Raw genomic sequence first — 21,283 nt, 5'->3', positions numbered from 1 at the left:
TTGGAATAAGGAGAAATGAGGGAATAATAGGAAGGGTGAAATTATTAGGAAAGGAATCAGTAAGGGGAAACAAGAAGGCCGAGGGCTCTTATTTAAGGAAAGGGATAGTAATTAGCTATCTTTAAGGTTCCTTCCAACCCAAACCTTTCTATGATGCTATGATTAGAGTGGGTATGAGACAGAGGAGACCCCTCAGAACCGCTGCTGCTTCTCACCTGCATCTGAAGTAGGAAAGGGGCCAAAGAACGAAGTTCCCAAGCTAATAGCAAATGGGTCAGGTGCTTGAGTGGTCTAGTGGGACAAGAAAGGATGCTCATGTCCGGCTCTTACCTGAGGCAGGCTGGAGGCAAAAACAGATTTGGTATCTCCTATGCGTTTAAAGATACCTAAGCTGTTGGGTAACAACTTGCCAGGTTTTCATGGCAGATAACAGGTCTATGACATCTTTATCAGAAACCTCACGCTCCAAGCATTTAGAAGGCTGAGCACAACCAATGTTAAAATTCATTCAGAAACACGTAGCATCCTTTATCTTCACCATACCACTGCAGTATCTCTCGCACACACCTACATAAGGTCAGCAACTGCCTACATAATCCTAGGTAACAGGAAAAAAATGTGATTAATAGGAAACCCTGTGAAAAAAAAATACCACCCTCATCTAGCTTTTCATGGATGGCAATCTCCAAGTCACCACCACCTGTGCCTGCTGCTGACAACCTCCACAATGCGGATCACCGATGGTGCAAACATCGCAGGTGGCCTTGCATGACCAGCCCAACTGTGCTTGGAGAGCCGTGCTCATGGCACGATGAGGCCCAGGAACAGGTCTGCCTCCTCTAGCACCCGGTCAAACCATTCTCATGGAGAAAGCCAAAGTGCCGCGGTTGATTCCAACAGCCATAACCACCTTCAGATATCAGACGTAGCACTGTAGGGACTTGTACCTTAAATTAGTATTTCCTTGTTTGCCTCTTTGAGCGTGGTGCTTTGGGAAGATGTTCACAGCTCAGCACTAAAAAAAGGCCAGGGCTGGCAGGGGCAGGTGGGCACAGGGGTTGTTTTGTAGGTTGTTTTTCATTGGAAATACAGTTTATTACACAGTAAGATGTGCTAGTAATCCCGTCATGTACTTGCACCTGCGTGCACTTAAACAGTTTGCTGGATCGAGGCCACAAGGAAAACATTCACTGGGATGGGAGAGGAGGAGGAGGAGAAGCAGGTGATCAAAGCGAGGCATTTGGCACTTGCAGGGTTAGCATTAAGCAGCTGTTCTGCAGCCACACAACCCCAGCTTTTCCCCAAAGCACGCAGAATGGGTGCATCCCACGCAGGGAGCGACCTGTCTCGGGGTGTGCTGCAATCATCGGGGCTGTCCCGCAGGTACCAAACCAAGAGGAGTTCCTTAGAGGCTTGGGTGCAAAGCCAACGTGAGCCAGAGGTCCGTCGGTTATGCCCTAGCTCAAAAACACAACGTTGGGATCCTATTCAGAATTAGCCCCACAGAATCAAGCAAACTTAATAGCTCATATCAGAGTTGGCCTCACTTCAGGAAAATTTCTTTCGCCTTTGTAAACACAGCTGAGTCTCCACTTTTCTCCTTCCTATTGGCAACGTACTCCACTTGCTAAATAAAGATATCTAAACAGTCTCTCTTTGTACAATAATTTTTATGTTTTCCCCATCGGTCTACTTCAGTCAGCTACCTTTCCTCTGTGCAGTATACTGCAGAGCAGTGTTCAGAGCATGCATTAAAAATGTTTGGGTTTTCGGTCAAGATATTTGCTGGGAAAAAAAAAAAAATCAGGGTGTAAATCCAGGGTGAGAGAAAGCCCCTCCTTCATCACTGTCTCTAAGAGACAATGTATTGCTATTGATTCCTTTACAAAAATCTCATTTTCTGAACAAAACAGATGGTATACATTTATTTCAGCATAAAGTCTCGCACTCAGAATCTATCAAAAATCTTTTCATTGCATAAAATAGCTCATTCTTCTAGTTTATATCCTACAAACACGGTCGCTCAAAATACTTTAGTTACTTCTGCAACACAAATGTTTACTCCACAATGAAATTGCTTTTATTTTTGCCTTCCCTTGGAACCCCCTATACCTAGTTTCCATTCGTCCTCTCTCCCAGAGGGGAGTTGCTCTAGCCAGAAATACCTACTTGAGGACAACTGGAGGCTGATAGCTTTCTGTGCCCAGTCATGTTAGACTTCACACCAACGAACAGAAATTACCCCTCAGCTGACTGCCGCTGACTTAAACAGGCTCTTGTTGAGGGCAATCCCAGAAGCCGTCACTCCAGAGCTTCCCATCCAGGTGGCACAAGTGCACGAGGGAGCAGCAAACACCTCCCTGCACCTCCAGCTGCATCAATAGTGTTGTTGCACCCAGCCTGCAGCATCTGCCAGATATTGATCCTAGAAAGCAACAGGAGCACCAGCTTTGATGGCTAGATGGGCTAGGCCAGACCCTAGTCTAGTAGTTTCCCCTCTGTCAATCCAACCCCAGCTTTTCTCTAAATGTCATCATCAGATGAATGGAAACCTCTGTGAAACAAATCATCATGCTGCTGGCGTAACCTAGTCCCTATTAAAACAAAAGGGAGGTGACGACGACAGGGCGCACACATCACTAGGTTAAGAAGGATGAAACCTGCACGCTTACCGTGGTGTCACCTGAACAGCAGCTCTGTGACCGATACGGGACACTTTAGGCACGCACGAGGCACTACATGCTTCAGGGAAACAGCAGCTCCTCTGAGACTGGGGAAAAAGGATTTACTTGCCCCCCTGCGCCTCAGCTTACAAGCGCACTCCATTAATTCGGTTTTAAATGACTCTGAAGACAGTGCATGGTTCCTGCCTAATCTGATCGAACACATGCTTTGGGTAAAAATAAAAAGCTGTTGTCATTTCTGCTCGTGACCCAGCACACTTCCAGTGGGTGGCACAGGGGGGCTGCCAGTGACCCAGCAAGGAGGCGGTGGGCAGGGGGATCCCATGCAGCGTGCCTGCCCCATGGCTAGCCACCCTCTGGATGGGGGGTAGAGAGACATTCCTGGTCTCTCCTAGCTCCAGGTTTCCTTAAAGCAGGCATTTTTTTCCCTCCTCTTGTCTAGACCAAGATTTCTGCACATGACCCGGTGCAAGCAGGTACCCAGGGGTGGCAGGACTTGAGGCCCTGCACGTAGAAACCTTGGTCCACATGCTGGACATGTGCCACTGTCCCCATGTTCCAGCACAGAAGATGGCCAGTGTCAGGACAGAAAGAAGACGAAAGGTCTGCCTGATCTTTCCATCATGCTCAGCTTCAGATGAACTCTGGAAAGATTTTCTTTTCCCCCATGGGAAGACAGAAAGAGCCTAGAAATAAGTACTGATTATTGGCCCTATTTGCACTCTTATTGCTGGAAACAATTTTGCATTATAAATGTACTTAAAGCAGAATGTGCATGAACAGAAGCAGCACCACCCACAGAATGGTTCTAAAGGACAAGGTTTGGTTTAGCCCCCAACTTACACTCACAGCTTAAATAGCCTCTCTGCTAGGATCCAAGATTTCTCTTCTCTTCTCTTCTCTTCTCTTCTCTTCTCTTCTCTTCTCTTCTCTTCTCTTCTCTTCTCTTCTCTTCTCTTCTCTTCTCTTCTCTTCTCTTCTCTTCTTCTCTTCTCTTCTCTTCTCTTCTCTTCTCTCTTCTCTTCTCTTCTCTTCTCTTCTCTTCTCTTCTCTTCTCTTCTCTTCTCTTCTCTTCTCTTCTCTTCTCTTCTCTTCTCTTCTCTTCTCTTCTCTTCTCTTCTCTCCTCTCCTCTCCTCTCCTCTCCTCTCCTCTCCTCTCCTCTCCTCTCCTCTCCTCTCCTCTCCTCTCTCTCCTCTCCTCTCCTCTCCTCTCCTCTCCTCTCCTCTCCTCTCCTCTCCTCTCCTCTCCTCTCCTCTCCTCTCCTCTCCTCTCCTCTTCAAAATGACAAGAAAATGCATAAAATGCATGAGCCTTAAGAATTAGACAACAAAAAATGTTCACATTTTCATGTATTACTGAAGCCAGATCCAGAAAGTTGGAAAACTGCTATGAAGAGGGGTAGAGAAGCAGGTTTTTATGACCAGCAAGTGAGGGCTGAGATGGAAGGAGAGCAATGCTACCAGTTAGTTCGCTTCAGTCAGCTGCACAACTTCTGCTTCATAAAAGTTCATGCTCACACTGAAAGCACAATTGCTAACATCCTCTGCTGACATGAAGGTTTCTTTGGATCAGGGGAGAGATGCTCAAGTGAAATTAAACTGGCAGTTCAATTCTGCTACTGTACAGCGCCTGTGTTACAAACAGACAGCATCTAAATCGGGAACTGTCAATCTGAAACCTTTAATTTACTTCAGAACTGAAAGCAAAAAAATTTATAAAAGAAACAAAAAGGTGTAGAATGCCTTGCATTACAGATACGTATCTGCAAAATTATAATAAGAATGCCTCAATCACACAATTTTACACAATAGCAGACTAGCTCCAGAAATGAAACAGAAATGAAGACACCTTTTTTGGTCTTTTCTTTCTGCCTACTTTAGTTGCATTAGACATGCAAACTACCTGCAAAACACATTTGCTTTTTCAAATGGACACAGAGAAGGCGATGAAGTAATCCTGCCTGTGGCAGATGCTGGGTGCCCACTTTGTATTGAGGCAGGAAGGAAAAAGCTCTCAGATTTCCCAGAGTATTTCAGTTTCAAGACTAATGAAAGAAGAAACAGCCCCAGAAAGGGAATCGATACAAGCACATCAGCAATTTTTGCCTTAAACGGTTTGTTTCAAATGCTCTCCATGTAATAAAAAAAAAAGCTGTTTTTAGAAACCCTTCCCAAGGGGGTGGTTAATACCTCAGCAAGAAGCTCTCTGCTCGTGAGCCTACCCCATGGGTGTATGGAGCGGATCCATCCACAGCTTTCAGCAAATGTGCTCTCAAAGGGGGCACTCTCTCCTTCCTCTCCAAAAGCCTCTCCAGCAGCACTCAGCCATGGCACACAGGCCTGTTAAGAGACACCAAACCGATTACACATGTTCATACTCCAAAACTCTGCTCGCAGGATGACTTAATTCCCGTTATTGGCACTTGACTCAACAGGGGGTTTCTCTTGACGTGACTGCAGCTCCTCTCATCTCTCCTAGACCACTCCAAGGGCCACGATCCTGAACTGCTTTGGAAGCTCACCCACATCAGGGCAAACTGGCTCTCACCTCCAGAAGGATCAGTGCTGATGCCTGAAAGATGCAGGGCGTGTGGCACCGCGCAGCATCCCCGAGGCTAGCCAGCTCCAGAAGCTTTTGCCGCTGCTCCACTCGCCCATCGCTTGCCTTAGCTGCCTTGCTGCTGACTGCTGGCATGGTCCAACTCTAAAAGGCTTCCCTGCTCTGCTACGCATCTTAAATTATACAAACAGAGCTCTGCGACAGGAGAAGAGCGATCAAAATGATTTATTTCTGGGTGAGGAGAAAGCGTCCCCCTTGTCTCAAAACAGTAATTACCGCGGGCCACATTCCACGACTGTCCTTAGTCATGTCAGAAATGCCTGGAATAGAGATCATTTAGGGAGCGAGGTATTTTTTAACAGGTATCAGGATGTAGGCTTTCAGCCCTAAAGCATCTAAGTTAAATACCACGTCTTTAAGTATTTCAATTTATCTTTAATCAAAATGCGTAACTGTAGTGCCTTCCTTTCTCTTTGCTGATAGCTGTTCCCTTAGATACACAGAAAAGCAATTAATTAGTGCAAATTTTAGAACAGAAATAGCTATGCAGATATCTGGGAAGATGCTAAAAATGTCAGGAGAGAAGCAAGATAAATGTCGATGTTATTAAAAATAAATGCCTGCTTAATGCAACATTTACCTAAATGTTTGCCAGGAAAACAGCAAATACAGAGTTGAAATCCTGCTGTAGCGCCATTACACACACGGGCTCAAAGGATAAACTCCACCCCTGCACTGAGAGGCAGCCTAAGATGAAAATCTCATTCAAAACCTAGATGTTATCTGCGCTAGTCCTCTGCACAAAAGTGGATTTTATCCAATGTGCAGTGGCTCTGTAAACAATCTACTTCCTTTTACCAGGACTGTGCTGAGCCTTCTAACGGTTCCCTCCACATCTGCAACTGTGCCTTATCAAACGCTACATGTTGGTGAAGCATCAGGATTTATATTTCCTTTTCTGTGTCAGGATCCCCCAGTCACTCCTTTCCAGAACCAAAGCCCCAGGCCCCAAAAGAACTGCTGCCCCGATCGCTAAATACGAGCCCCTTTACTGGGCAAACCGTCAACGAGCCCTTCCTGCATTCTCCCAGCTTATCGAATAATCCAGATGGCTCCTCAGCGAGCCGAGTTATTTGTTACCTCAGCAGTCTCCAGCCTGTGTGCACATCTGCAAGCATTATCGGTAATGGCTTTGTTTTCGAGTGAGCTATCGACGCAAGTGTTAAATAGTGAAACGCCAACAAATGACCCCCAGGGACCCCTGCTAAACACACACCAGCTCAGAGATGATTCCCTCCATATTTCTCCGCGTGGAGACCTGTCGGTGTTGAAACCACTTTCTGTTGGATATTGTTCATTTTTTTCTCTTGATCAAGATGCAAAGGAGTCATGCTCCAACTCTACTGCGCCTTTTATCAGGAAAAGCTTGCAATCTCAGTAAAACGCACCAAGCTGTTTTGACAAAATCTGTTTTCCTTAAGGTCAGGTAGATCGACATTAACCAAGTGGTCCTCCTTTAGCTCTTTGTTAAAGAGTCTTATTTCAGTTGTTCCATTATTTTGCTTTGGATCAACATCAAGACCTGTATCAACCGCCATCACTCCATCTTAAAATGTTAACAAAAAGCTTTTTTTTCCACTCGGTAACTAAAAAGCAGGGTTCAGAGCTCCAAAGAGCTCCTCTCTCCAGCTCCTTAATATGAATTCCTTGCATCTGATGACTCTAAAATATTAGGCAGCAGCTGTCCTGTGTAACCTTCTCTAGTTGCTGCCTTGATGGAAAAATACTTGACTTTCTTCTTCTGTGTTACAGCTCCACCTCCTATTTTCTAGAGCATACAAAGCCCTGTACATTAGCATTGGCTTGAATGTGAGTCTCAAGAGCAATCCCTAAGGGTTTGTTCAACATTTCCACCTGAAAGGTTCCTGGGAGGTGGGTTTCGGTGCTGCCCAAACTCATCCTCTCGGCTCCACAGGAATAACTGCTGGTTTAGAACAGCTGAAAGCTTTTCTGGCTGAGCTATAGAAATTTCTTTGACGCCTGCATGACGGACTAGGAGGGAGCTTAGAGGGCTTCATGCCAAAGAGAGTTAAACCTCTCCTAAATTAGACCAAAATAAAAGCTTTGTTTTACTTGATTTGGGTTACGAGCAAGAGCTTAGATCACTTCCTAATTTGAGCAGGCTGATTTATTCACCCCCCAAAAAGCTTTGCTGGCAGCGATCACCATGACACCGGGGCAATGCTCAGCTTCACACACACCCTGAGAACCATGGCAGAAAGCAGCAAGTGTCCTCACATGCACTGGCAGCTCCTAACCCTGCAGGGGTTTCGCTGCCTGACAGGACCTTGACACTGCTCAAACTAATAAGCACATGCTCGACTGAGATTTGGAAAGCATTTGCAATTGCCATCTGCATTATTCACCTCCGCTGTGGTAAGAAGAGCGGCAGGCCCATGTTTCTGGAATATTAGGGGAGGAAATTCAAGATGCTCTTCACAGGTTGAGGGTCAGGGCAAGCTGTAAAAAAATCCCTTCCCTTCCCTTCCCTTCCCTTCCCTTCCCTTCCCCCTTCCCTTCCCTTCCCTTCCCTTCCCTTCCCTTCCCTTCCCTTCCCTTCCCTTCCCTTCCCTTCCCTTCCCTGTTGCCCTACAGAAAAGGAGCTGAGGGAAAGGCGTGGTTCTGCTGAAGGAGAAGCTCACACTGCCAAAGCTCTCGGAGAATAGGCACCCCCCCTCTTCCCCCATAACATTTTAAAATCGGCTGCAGACTTCACTGGAACCGCTGGCAGGGACAGAAAGCACGCCGCCGGTGTAGAAGAGGGAACTGCAATTTAACGCACGACGAGTGCCCGCTTTTGTGCGAGCAGGCTGTCCTAGAAAGCTACACAAACACGCTCCCAAACAACAGCTCTTTTGTTTGGCCGTGACGCTGCCCTCGTGGTGTTCGATCCAGCTAAGCAGATGAGACGAGCCCGTGTCAGTACGGATGATCTCAGGGAAAAGCAGCTCCGGGGAAGTTTTCCTGCAGAGGAGGCTGCAGCCGCGAGCCCCGATGCCGGCTGCCGAGGAGGGGTGTTTGCTCAGCACATTCCCGTGGTTTCTGGGATGAAGCCAGCATTCCCGGGACTCGAGATAATCAAGCGGATGAAGTCATGCTGTCCGGGTGCTTCAGGAGGGAAAATGGATGGCTCCAGCAGGGAGGGGGGAGGAAGGCGTTCAGCATTACCACATGGAAAAGGAGGGGGAAAAACCTTCCCCTTTTAACAATCCTACACACGAACACCACAGCTGGCATTGCTGACAGAAAAGTATTTGAAGGGATGAGCCATTTAACACAGGAAGGCCCAGACCTGCAGGCCAAACACAGGCCCTGCAACGGGGTAGCCGGGCCTACATGCTCCTCCTGAGGGACAGCGATCTTGGTGCCTATGGGGGATGCCATCTTGAGACTACATCGAAATAAGAGGGGAATCGACGTGGTCACAGCCCCTCCTGCTTCGGAGCCTGCTTTGGGAGGGGACCGGGGCAGAGGAGCCCCTCTCAGCAGCGAGGCCTAGGCTGGCAAGCAGGCCGGGACGAGATATCGAGGACCACAAAGCAGTTTCGAAAGCAACCCAGATCTCCAGACCCCTTGGGTTTTGGAGTTCAACTCCAAGTGCTTAAGGGAGATAGATTTTCAGCCCTATCTAGAAAATCCTACATTAGTTGTTTAAAAGCTGGGAGCTCTGCGCTGACCTGCCCCTGAACTCCTGCGCCTCCTTTTTACATTCGTCTCTGCCGGCACGCTCTCCGGGGAGGGATCTGACCTTCCAGCACAGCACATTTCTGGGGCTTACATTGCAATTATTATAATGGACAGCTTTCTGTTCAGGCTGGGGGAGAATTTGGTGAAAACCCTTTCCACTCGCATGTGTTTCCAATCATTATTTTTTTTTCTCCTTCTTACACACACATCTCTTTCCAATTCAAAAATACATCATTTCCCTGCAGATAGCACAGCTGGAGAGGTACAGCTCATTACTTTCTCAGAAGTTTATTTTCTTCCAAATTTCTTATTTTTTTTTTTTAACTCCTGCTTTGTTCTTTCTTCCATCTGTGCATGGATCTGGGACACCGTCTCTACTGCTGGAAGCTAAATAGACAAGTAGTATATTCCAGCTATCCGCTGTGCATTATATATACAGCCACCTCTGGATAAAGGGGAAAACTGCAGAGGGAGCGTGTTTTGGAAATAAAACCCATACCACGTACCATTCCTGAGATTCTCTCTGTATAAAACACGCAGCTCCAGCAGCATGTAATTCACTCGTATTTCCATTGTTCCCACGCATCAGAGGAAACGGCAGCATGAAATTTCATCAGCGAAAATGGTTTAGGCTTCGGCATCCCAGCCCCAGATAAAGCACACCTAGCTTCTCTGTTGTCAACCAGCCCGCTGCCTCTCACCGCAGTGATTTTGTTCCATGCTGAGTCTCGTGGCAAAATCCCGGCACTAATGAAGTTAATGGGAGTCTCACCCTTGGATGCTGCGGGGTTGGGATTTCACTCAGACTCTGCAGCCATCAAATTACTTCTGCTCACCTCTGAGCAGAAAGGATGCGCCCGCTACGCCCAGCATGGAGGATCAGGGCTGAGCCAACAGCCATTTCAGTCAGTGGAAAGGCTCCCACCAACTTTAACGAGGGCTGAGACGGATGGTTAGTGGATGGGAATGTTTTATTTGACAGAGCAAAAAATGCACTAGAAAAAAACAAAATCTGCCTTACTGTAGTTGAGAATATGGCACAGCCTCAGTTACGTACGCTGCATTGAACCTCTCAGCATTAATGTCTCAGCTGCATCAAAAGCTTTGGTTTTCCCTTATTCTTACCCCACGGTATGCTTTTCTTCAGATACTATTCTAGAGGGCACCTCCTTCAAAGGGCTTACTTGTATTGTTTACTACTGCTGATTTATTTCCAATCCCAATCCTAGAACTGGGAGGGCAATTTCTTTCATTCTGAATGATGCAAGACACAAGAAGAGGGGTTGTGCTGATCATCCGGGTAAAATGAGGTCTGACCCAGCTCTCTGAACCTGTGGGACAACTCTGGGTGCAGAGCTGGGTGACACCAAAGCCCATGGGATCTTCAGACAGATCTTCATTGTGCATTTCCTTCAACTGTCCAAATGAAATAGGGCTTTTCTGTTTGTCACCTCTTATTTTTACCACTCTCTCTTTAAGCCCTATCTCTGCATTATGGTATACTTGAAAATGGGTTATAAGGTACTAGGTGGGTTCGATCTGCTCCAAGCACAGGGCTGAAATGGCAGTAACCATCACCCGAAGCATCAGCCAAGGGTTTTTAATTCCATGCCATTGGAAAGAAAAGCAATTCAGTCCTGACTTTCCTGCCTTCAAGCCCCCACATTCCCATTATTATTTTGGGATTCCGAGTGTGATCTCTGAGCAATGTATTCAAATAGAAATGAATAATCACCAGCTTAACAAAAGTCATTAATCCCCTGTAAGCACACTTCTGCAAAGATCTATTAATTCTCATTTCCAAGTTTTCAGAATTAAAGCGTTTGATATAGTACATGCTACCTATTCTCTTTAATTAAAAAACCTCCCACTGTAGAAGTGGGTAAAATATTTCATCAGTCAACAGCACACACAGTTGTCATGGAGAAAATTTCTGGGTTTGTCTGACACACAATAAAACACTGAACATCAGCTGAAGTTTCTCAATTTGCACTAAATCCAGTTTGTGCCAGAAGCAACAAGGGAATTAATTCCCTTGCATCTTGACAGTATGCACCTAAAGAGAGAATTGCACAGTTCAGATTCATCTTGAATAGCCTCTGCATCCTTCTTCTCCTTCTAAAGTGTGGCTCAGATCAGCAGCAAAACCAAGTGATTAATAGCTCTGCTAATTAACTGAATGACAGCAAATCAGCAACCTCTATGAAACAATTCCGCATCGGTGCAATTTCAAGTCCATTCGCTGTTGCAATTCATCACTTTGAAGGCCACTCTTGCAATGGAGGAATACACCAGCTATGCAGTGGTGAAAAACAGAGACCAGCAATACCCATACTTCATGCTGCAAAGCATGTGGATGAAATGCAAGCTCTGACAGCAGGCAGCAGAAGATACAGAGGACCACTTATTTTTCTAATTCCATTTTTAATTTTCGCTTTTTTGGGGGGTGTGGTCTATAAGAAGGTTATACAGTGTACAGAAGTAATCTTGGATATTTTTATTCATTATCATAACTAAAGGAAACACACCACTCTGTCAAGAAAATGAGTGTTCATCTATCTGATGCAAGCAAAAGTCCGTGGAGGGTTTTAACGGTATCTCACACACAGACCCCCCAAATTGTGCTTTTTGTCCAACATGCTGTCTAGAAATCTCCCATTTTAAGCCCACAGACACTAGAGAAGGCCATGATATCGGAAGCATCAGGGGTGGTGTGGACATTTGAGGTTATCAAGCTCGTGCACAGGCAAGCAGAGTTGCCGAGCACGGGGCTAGGCGACACGTCCAGAAGAGCCTGGGCATGTAACAGCAGTGCTCCAGTAACTTGTGTTTTGGGGCCCAGAACTGACAACCGATGATTGCTTTGAGACTTCTAAGCTTTTAGGTCACTTTGAACAAGCTTCTCTTAAGTGTGTGCAACTCCAGCCGTTCCCCAGAGACCCAGAGGGCTGACACCAGCACTTCACTGGAATTGGACTACGAGGAAAACTTGGGTCATCAAGAAACATCATCTAATAACAAAGCCATCTCTGGCAGTCCCAGTAGACCTCGGCGTAGGAGGCTGTGAGTCACTGAAGACGTGGGAAAGTAGCAGCGAAAGGAAGGAAAAAGAAGACTGGTTTGCAACAGATAAACAGGTGTAAACTAGCTAGATCTTTCTGCAAGCAGTCGCCAGAACCTGATTCCTGCACAAAAAACTCACCGTTGTTCCCTTTAGGTAGCCAAGCTCTGATACTAAAAATCCTATAATGAATTCTGGAATAATTACTGCAATATTAAGGTGTGAATCCAGTCAGACCCAACAGCAGAGAAGAAAAGAGCATTGCTAAGCAGCAAGAACTGTGAAGGTGAAACAAAGAGAAACCCAGAGGGACAACGCTGAAACTGCCAAACTTCGTCTAAACTTTATGCTCTATCACTAGCTCGTAACAAAGATAAAAATCAAAACCCAGGAGATAAACAAATTGAAACCCATCACTCATAATCCGCTTTTGTAGTTGATTCACATATCCATGAAGTTTTCAATACAGTAATGTAACAAGAGACTACCTTGAACACGGGTCCTGAAACTGCGACTGTCTGCTGTATAATTCCAGAAGACTGATGGAAATAGCTTTCCATGCCCCCCCCCCCCCCCTTTTTTTTTAATGCTTCCTTTTTATAGGTGAACGAAATGTGCAAATTCCCTATGGGATGTGAATGTAAGGTCCAAGAGTGCAGGCATGATAACACACAGGCATTCCTTCATTTGCAAGTTGAAATAAATAAAACACGAAAGCAATAGCATCCATTTTTCCTCCAATCTGAGGTCTGTATGTCCAGAAGCATGATACCCTTTAAATTCTTACTAGGAAGGTTTTGTCTGATAAAAATATATCCATCATTTAGAACACTCTCCTCTGGCAAGGGTAAAATAGCATTAGGAAAGGGAGCTCTGGAGCTGGAGGGCTGAATTTTAATCCTGGAAAAAGCCGTAGTGATTCTACAGCAGAAAACACAGAAAGTCAGGTTCAGTTAAAGAACACTGCAACAGTTTATAGCAAAGCAAGCACGAAATCCTCTTTCACAGGACATTTTCTTTGCCAATTTGGCACCGTCTCCACTTTTTTTTTTATCCTTTTTGCCCCATTGATAAAGTATACTTCCTGCATAATAGTTTAGAAAACACAAACATGATTCGGTCAGATTCTCCAGAAGTTTACATTTCTGATACCCTCTATCCCCTAAAATTAGGCCTCCTAAAATTATAAAGGTAAATGCCTTCGTACTTTCTGATATCAAACATAAGTCAGTAAGAAACAAATTGTACTGGAGTTTGATCCCAAGCCAACTGTAGTCCCTTTGATCTTTCCATTAAATTTCAACCTGCCTTGGTGTAAGTCCTTGCAAAACACGCAAAGTGAACGTTGGTGCTATGCTCTCTGTGGTTACTGCATGAATGTTGTGATTCTCTTTATAAATTGTTTTCTGTTTTTGCATCTCAGTTCATGTCCACTGTCTATTAAAACTAAAACATTACCAATGTTTTGGTACCAGACAAAGGATAGTATCTAGGTATGGAAGACAGCCACATATGCAAAGGTTCAGGTAGAAGTCTTAATTTTTGGTGTGTTTTTATAGTAAACACTATCATGTTCTAACATCTGAAAGAAAAGTGTTCAGAAAATATATGCGGAGGCATCTGTGTGTGTACCAGCATAGACAGCATCACTGAGGGTTAGCAGTTTTGTGTCTGTGCTTGAATGGCTGTACAAGAGTCTTGCCCTTGTTAACAAGTTTGCATATCCGATATATGTGGTGAGTGTAAATTGGAAGCATTTACCTTAAGACTGTAGCAGGACCAGCCTGTTTCCTGAGCTCTGGGGCACGAAGTAAGGAGAGGAGCACAGAAACTGCCCTCCTATGAATTGGAAAGGCTAGCAGCGCAGGGCCTGGGAATGGCTCCGTTTGGAGCAGCATGCTGGAAGCTCACAACTCACCTCTATGTGACCGGCCTGGGAGGAGGTGGGTTACTTCGAGAAGTCAGAAGACCCCACAAGAACTGATGGGGAACCACCAAAAAGACAGGCTCGGTCAATACGAGTAACAAGAAAGGTGTATTTAGGTCCAGAAGTGAAGGAGATGATAAACAAAAGGAAAAAAAAAAAAAAGTCCAACCTACTGAAGGTAAGGAGAAGATTCACTATTATTTTCTCCAGCTTTACAAAAAGCACCGCAGTGAATTTTGGTGCTTTTTAGGCATCACATCACACGTCCACCTGGTTACAGCAGTGGAAAACCAGGTTCTGTGGCTGGCATTTGTATGAGTACAAAGCCGGTAATTTTCCATATCCAAAGGGAAAGGCTGGTGTGAAGAGAAGCAGGATCCAGGTTTACTTCCAAGCATCAGACTTAGAAGTTGGAATAAATTTGGACGAGCAGCAGGGCTGCCAAACAGATCAGAGAAGGCGAAGGGATATGCTTCCCAAAGCAACCAGGGTGGTGGGGAAGGTGGAGGAACAGAGGACTTTGAAGGCAATTGTGGGCACAACTGCAATTGTTCCAATGCCGGCCCTCCCTTCAGAGAGCACTGAGCTCATCCACAATTAGTCACCCCTCTGCAGCCCAGGGCAAGTCTGCACACATGTTCAAATGCAATCAAACCTTTCCCCAGCGATCGCACTGCCGCAGAAAGGTGTGTACGGACTCTGAAAGGATAAGCAAGCTAATTCTGGAACGATTCAAATTTGAAGAAGGCTTTTAAATGGACGAAAAGTAAGCCTGCGTGCACACATCTATCTGGGACAAAGGGGATTTCTTAGATGTCTTCATTTCCTGCTGCAGAAGCAGAGACTGATTGCTTATTCAAGCCTGCTGTTGTTTATAGCCAGTCTCTGCATCTCAAGAGAGAGAGCAAGAACCGCTTCAGAACAAAACTGCATTTCCTCCCGCATGGGCCCGCGGCGTCTGTGCTCTTAGCAAACGCCTTGTGCAATCGCTCTCAACTTCCCTCCTGCTCTCCGGTGCCAACACATGTATCATCGCGTTCGTGTGGGCCAGCGCGCTCCTAATAGCGTTATCTGTCACCAGTCCTTTATGATACTTCATCTCCATGGCTCCTCGGTGTATGCTCTTTGTCTGCTTTCCATCATTATTATACAGTAGGCTGCAATTATTTTGGCTGCTCTCTTCAGTTTGAATTGTTCCTTCCTTTTGTACGTGGGCTGAGGGCATTTTTTTTTGTTAATTAAAGGGTTTTGTTTTCCGTATATGGTTCTTGAATGAGGATTTGTAGCAGGCCCCATAATTATAATAGTCCCAATAAACTGCACAAACTATCATTTACAGCTACAACACAGTGTTAAAAGTTATTTATATGCCAGTAGAACATCTCCACTATGTCAGACTAACCATGCATCAATGCACTTCAAGCAAATCGGATCTCACAAAACCAGCTACTGCTGAATTACAGCTCTCTTGGAGGACTCCTTTGCGTTTCCTCTCTTCAGTGCCAGCAAACACCATCCAGTAGGTTAGGGAGAAGAAGCTTAGGCACGCAGGAAAGGAGGGATGGGCACTAAATTCCTTTCTTTACAACAAAACAAATGCAGCTGTACTCCTCCTCCCCTAAAATACCAGCATAACTCCAGAATTTCACAGCTCATTTTGATGAGCATGATGTGAGACGTTTGGGGTAAATCCACACAAATACCGACCATGTCTTTTTCCCCTCCCTGTTGCAGAGTTGCAGCCACTTGGCCCATTTCAGCACCAAGTGATCCATGCTGCCAACACATGCGCTGAAGCCCTCAAGCCAGGTCGCTGATTTAGGCTGGGATTACCATGTCCAACGAACCACCCCTGTGAACGATGAGAACAGGTTTGCTCAAACAATACAGTTGCTTGGTGACCTACTGCTTGCTGTGCCCACAACACAAACACACCTCTACCCAGGGATGTGGGCCTGCTTCTCTACAACCTGCATGTAAAAAGAACAAGCGTGGAGAGCAGAGCAATCTTTCCTGTCTGTTCAGTAGGCTCTAACTATTACGGTTGAAAATGGAGGGATAGTCCACACTAAAAAAGGAAGGAGGAGCTGAAAAATCTGAGAAACCTTAGGGCAAAGGAGATTAAATAGGGGCAAGGAGAAAAGGTGGCCTGGGAGACCACGTGCAAATGGGGCAGGAAGTCAGTACAGAAGAGCCAAGCACAGGAGCAGCAGGATACCTGGAAACTCAACCACTCGAATGGAAGCAATGCCAGACCACATGGAACCGCGTTAGAAAACACACAAACAAAATCATTCATCCAACTAAGCATAAAAATAAAATCACTGCACTAACTGAAAAATAAGTAAAATATTAAGCTAAATGACTGCGTGCTATCCTGTCCTCAAAGGTTCAGAATTGTATTTATTACGCACAGCTTGGTTTTAGACGTGTTTCTGTATGTGGTTGGTTTTATTTTTCAAAAGTCCTACTGGTATTGAAGAATTAACATCCTGTTAATGCTGAAGAAAGCAGTCTCCTCCTTCCCTTGGTAAAGTAGTTCCAGACATTGCAGGGTCATAGAATCATTTAGGTTGGAAAAGACCTCTGAGATCATCAAGTCCAACCTCAGCCTCCCCTGGAGCAACTTGATGCCACTTCCTCTCGTCGCGTTGCTTGGGAGAAGGGACTGACCCTCACCTTGCTACACCCTGCTCTGAGATATTCAACAAGCTTCTTCATTTTTACAGTTTTAAAACGATTCACATGCATTTAAAAGTGATTTGATTTAAACCAGAACTGAACTCATTCCCTTGGTTTTTTTTTTTTGAAAAATGGCCAGAGTTCATTCCATTAGCATGAAGTGCTTCAAAGGACGAGCATAAAGTAGGAAAGCACTGCCAGTTCTTACTTACCTCACCAGAGGATCGTGCCATTCAGCAAGAATGGCATTACTTCTCATTAAGCCAACATTCAATGAAAACTCTGTCACTGCAGGTGGTCTGCAAAGTTTCAGAACTGACAAGACGACTTTCCAGGAAGCAAGAGGAATGCCAAAGACAAATGCATGTGCGTTTTCATGGAAAAAGTGTTGGAGTGGAGGAAAAGAAAAGAGAGGAAAGAAAAGAGACTAGGGAGAAAAAAACAAATTTGATGTTAATTTAGAGATACAAGTCTCCAAGATCACAGTTAAAAACAGGAGATATTATTACCATCAAAGGGACCATGACTGGCATTCTGACAAATATTCACCACGTGGCAAATGACTGAGCTGAGATGGTTAAGTTCTGAAACACGTTCAGACCTCTCCCTTTTGCAGAAGAGGTAACACCAACCAGCATCAGAAGGCTGGTGCCTGATATACTGTAGATCAGAAGCGTGCTGTACATCAGAAGTAAGTGCGTGATATACTGTATCAGAAACAAGTTAAAAAAGTAATGACAAGTTAAAAAAGTAATGATAATTTTTTAAAATCTGTCCTGAACTTCAGGGCATTATAATTTCTCAGAGAGAAGCCAGAAAAGTGGCACCCCTGATCAAAGCTACCTATTAGCATAAGAAACTACTCTGCGCCTTATTAACACAGAACAGTCAAACACTGACAGCGTTGGCTAACCTGCTCAGTTAGCCAGGGTAAAGGACTGAAAAGTAACCGGATTGAAAGACTCCTCCACGGTACTCATCTATTACTGGTGAACATTCATTCACCAGCTTGCTCTTCACCTTAACTCTGTGCCTAGTCAGTTGTACAAGTGCTTCGACTGCATTATGGCAATTTGCTCTAAGACAATCACTTTGTCTTAATGGAGACACGTTATGCCAGCACGAGGTCCGGCTGACACTGGTGCAAAGTCAGGTAAACACTGAGTATCCCACTTTTTACTGGGATATAAACCTAAAAGGATTTTCAGTAGGAAAGCTGGCACAAAAAAAATCGGTACTCGTATTCACTTTCATACATTAGCTGTGCATATTCAGATGGAAATAAACGTTCTACAGAAACCTTCAGATACTTGCTTCATGATCCCAGGAGCCTGTTCGCACTGCCTGTCTGCTGGCGCCCTTACCCTTGACTCCTTCTTTGCTGTATTATCATCATCTACAGACTTAGTATTCTAAATATACCAGCCACCACAACTGAAGGACTTCTTTGCATTACAAATTGTAATTGCTCTGAATGCACTACTGGTTCTGCAACATAAAAAGGAACAACAAAAAAATAATCATTACCAAGCTTATTTCAACTTTATGGAGTTGAACTCAGGTGAAAAGCTAAGTCAGTAACCCACAGTATCCACTGATCAATTACCATATAGATATATGTATCCTATCTGATGGAAATCAAAATAAAAAAATAATAATAATGTAACCCATTATTCACTACCACAGTTTCAATTACAGCTGGGAGGCTAATTCAGTTCAGTTGTTACCTGTGGACTGGCTCACACCCAAAGAGATGCTTCTCAGAAGGCAACAGAAAATTGGTTCAGATGCAAAATTTGGCTTGAAAATTGAAGCAAAACACCTCTTCATAGGCCTTCCTTCCAAAAGTGTTTCCCCCCACTCCCCCAAAAAATTCAAAATTAAAATTGTCCCCTTTTGAAGATCAGCATTGTTTTCTGAGTATGACATTGAGATTAACGTATTTTTTTTTAATCTATTATGATTTTATCTGTGAAATACGACTAGTGGTCACTATCAGGGCAAAACCACCTTTCAAGTGGTTCAAGAACCACACAGTGCTTTGTTTCATCAATAAGAGATACAGTAGCAAGATTTAACACGTGACACATTAATTTGTTAACCTTTCTAATGCTTCATGCATCAGTGCCATACGATGTCAAGCTGAATTCCAAACTGAATTCACACAAGGAAATAGAAGAGAACATTTCTTACCTGTAACTTTTTCCTCATAACTGTGGACTCCCACTACTGAAGATAATCTGTCAATTTAAAGACTTTTTTTTTTAAACCTCCCACTCCTAAAGCACTTAATATTACCACATAGGAAAGAAAAAGCAAAGAAAAACTTGTCTAATATGTGAAAGGCTAAATGCCACTTCTCTTAGTCAGCTTCTGTATAGGAGCTTGGGTAGGTACCTCAAACAACAGAGGAGACAAAAATCTGTTTTATAACAAGAAAAGAAGCATCAAGAAAACATACAAGAGAAACTGGTGTTTTAAAATATCAAAGCAGCAAAGGGCTCCAGAGCAAAGGACCTCTATATAATACAGCTTAAACTGGAATATTTCACATTAGGTAATTTGAGGTCCATAAACATTCTCTGTATGTGTGTGAGTCTATATACATACATATATATATATATATATTATGTCCAACAGTTATGGATATGAATACCCAACTAAACCAGACAATAACCCACTGCTTCTGCAAGACACTAGCACAAGAAGGTACAAAGGCAAGGCATTATTGTATACTAAACTTGGTGCACGCTGGGTTAGAATTGCAGTATGCCTTCTAGGATAGTACTACACAGCTGATCTACTTGTTACTTAACAGCCTAATCCGCCTAGGAGCAACGAGTGAAAGGAATAGCAGCATCTACCAGCATCTTCCTTTCACTCTGAAACCCTTTATTCACGTGGTCCAGGTGATCTATAGCGCTACGAAGGACCGCGCACTCTGCACTCTTGCTGCTTTATACTTTTCCACTTAAAAACCAGCACCACATTTTGTTAGGACTGAAGAGAAAGGAGTAGGAAGGCTCACGGTTCCTAGTGCAATTTTCAAGAGCTGAGTGTTACTTCAGCAATTTATCTTTCATAGCTTATCAGTATGAATATGTTAACAAGTTTCCATTTAAAAATGAGTCATCCTACCCTACTGGAGTAGGGACACAGAACTCATCAGATTCAGATTCCGGAGAGATTGCGCAGGTTTCCCTTACTTCCAAATTACTGAACTGGTTTAAGACCAAGAAGAAACAAATGTCCTTCCAATTACTTAGTAGGTTTTGCCAAGCAAAATGCCAGACTTAATCCAAAAGAAGTGTGGTCCCTTTTCTGGTTTTATTTATTTAGAATTTAGGCAAAACCTGGTCATTTTTTCTAAGAAAAACTGTACAGTGGTTTTATAGTATTTCAGCTTTGTTATAACAAAACTCATCATTTAAGTGTAGATCTCAATTTGCCCTCAGTGAAAGCATTAAACCAGGCGGTCAGTTTTACAATATAGGAAAGCTACAATAAAGGCTTGGAAGAATCGCTGTACACTTAAAATTCCAGATAAATTTGTAAGATAAACAAATCTGAAGAAAACACTAAATAGAATTATTCAAGACCGTGACTTATAGTCCATTCACACTGTCCATATTCATGTTAATTAACCAACCACCTCTTCTCTCCCAAAAGGGAAGGCTAAGCAAACCCTTTGCTATTACAGTACAGTAGGACCAAAGTGAGTTCACCTGGCATGCTCTTGGTTCACTTTTCGCTTAATCCTTCAATAATCTGCCTGCAACTGCTGTGTGACTACCTTCAGAACTAAATCAGGTCGGCTGTGGCTATCTGGAACCAAACTGTGTCGTATTTTGCTGACAGACACCCTAAATCAGCTGAAAGCTACACAGCGGTCTTAAACAGTTTCTGCTGTACTTCTCTGCAAGCCTTCCGGGCTGAGACTCAGCGTCATGCTCCAGGTTCATGCTTCTTCCAGTTTGGAGCTGGCTAGAAACTGCCTGGCTTGGGGCCTAAGGAGAAGCTTGTGTGCATTCATCTGCAAAACAGAGTAAACCCTGAAGCTCTCCCAGCACTTTGGCCAAATACCACCATCAGTAACAGCAGCATGGCAGCGGAGGCTCAATGACAAACAGCACCAGCTCCCAGCTACGCACCGCTCTGAAGCGGCCAGAAAACAGAAGCAAAACATCTCTTTGTCTCCCCTCCAAAAATAAAACAAAGCACTGGTGATAGCCAGGCCCTACTCCCCACCCATCTGGAAACTTTGCACATACACATACTTTTGTAAGACTCGACAGCCTAAAAGCTTACACCAAGGACTAAGATATTTAGGAAGAACAGTAACCACAGCATCCTTTAAATATAACACCCTTAGGAAAGGAGTGCTACAGAATTGAAGAGCAAGGATGTGCAAGTTCAGAGGTGACAGGATTTGACCGTCTTTTTGCCATCAGAAATTATATGAGCCTTTAATGAAAACTGCAGTTGAAGAAACTCAGGTAACCGCAATTCCTATAATCTTACAACAAAACTCACATCCCAGTCCTAAGTTTTGGTAAAGAGGCTTTAAGTAGTCAAAAAACAGGAATGCAGTTTTGTCAAATGATAGGAAAAGGGAGGTAGAA

Source organism: Anser cygnoides, chromosome 1 (genome assembly GCF_040182565.1).
Source record: "Anser cygnoides isolate HZ-2024a breed goose chromosome 1, Taihu_goose_T2T_genome, whole genome shotgun sequence".
Classification (NCBI taxonomy): domain Eukaryota; kingdom Metazoa; phylum Chordata; class Aves; order Anseriformes; family Anatidae; genus Anser; species Anser cygnoides.
The sequence above is the reverse complement of the archived record's forward strand: the minus strand, read 5'-3'. Positions refer to the sequence as shown.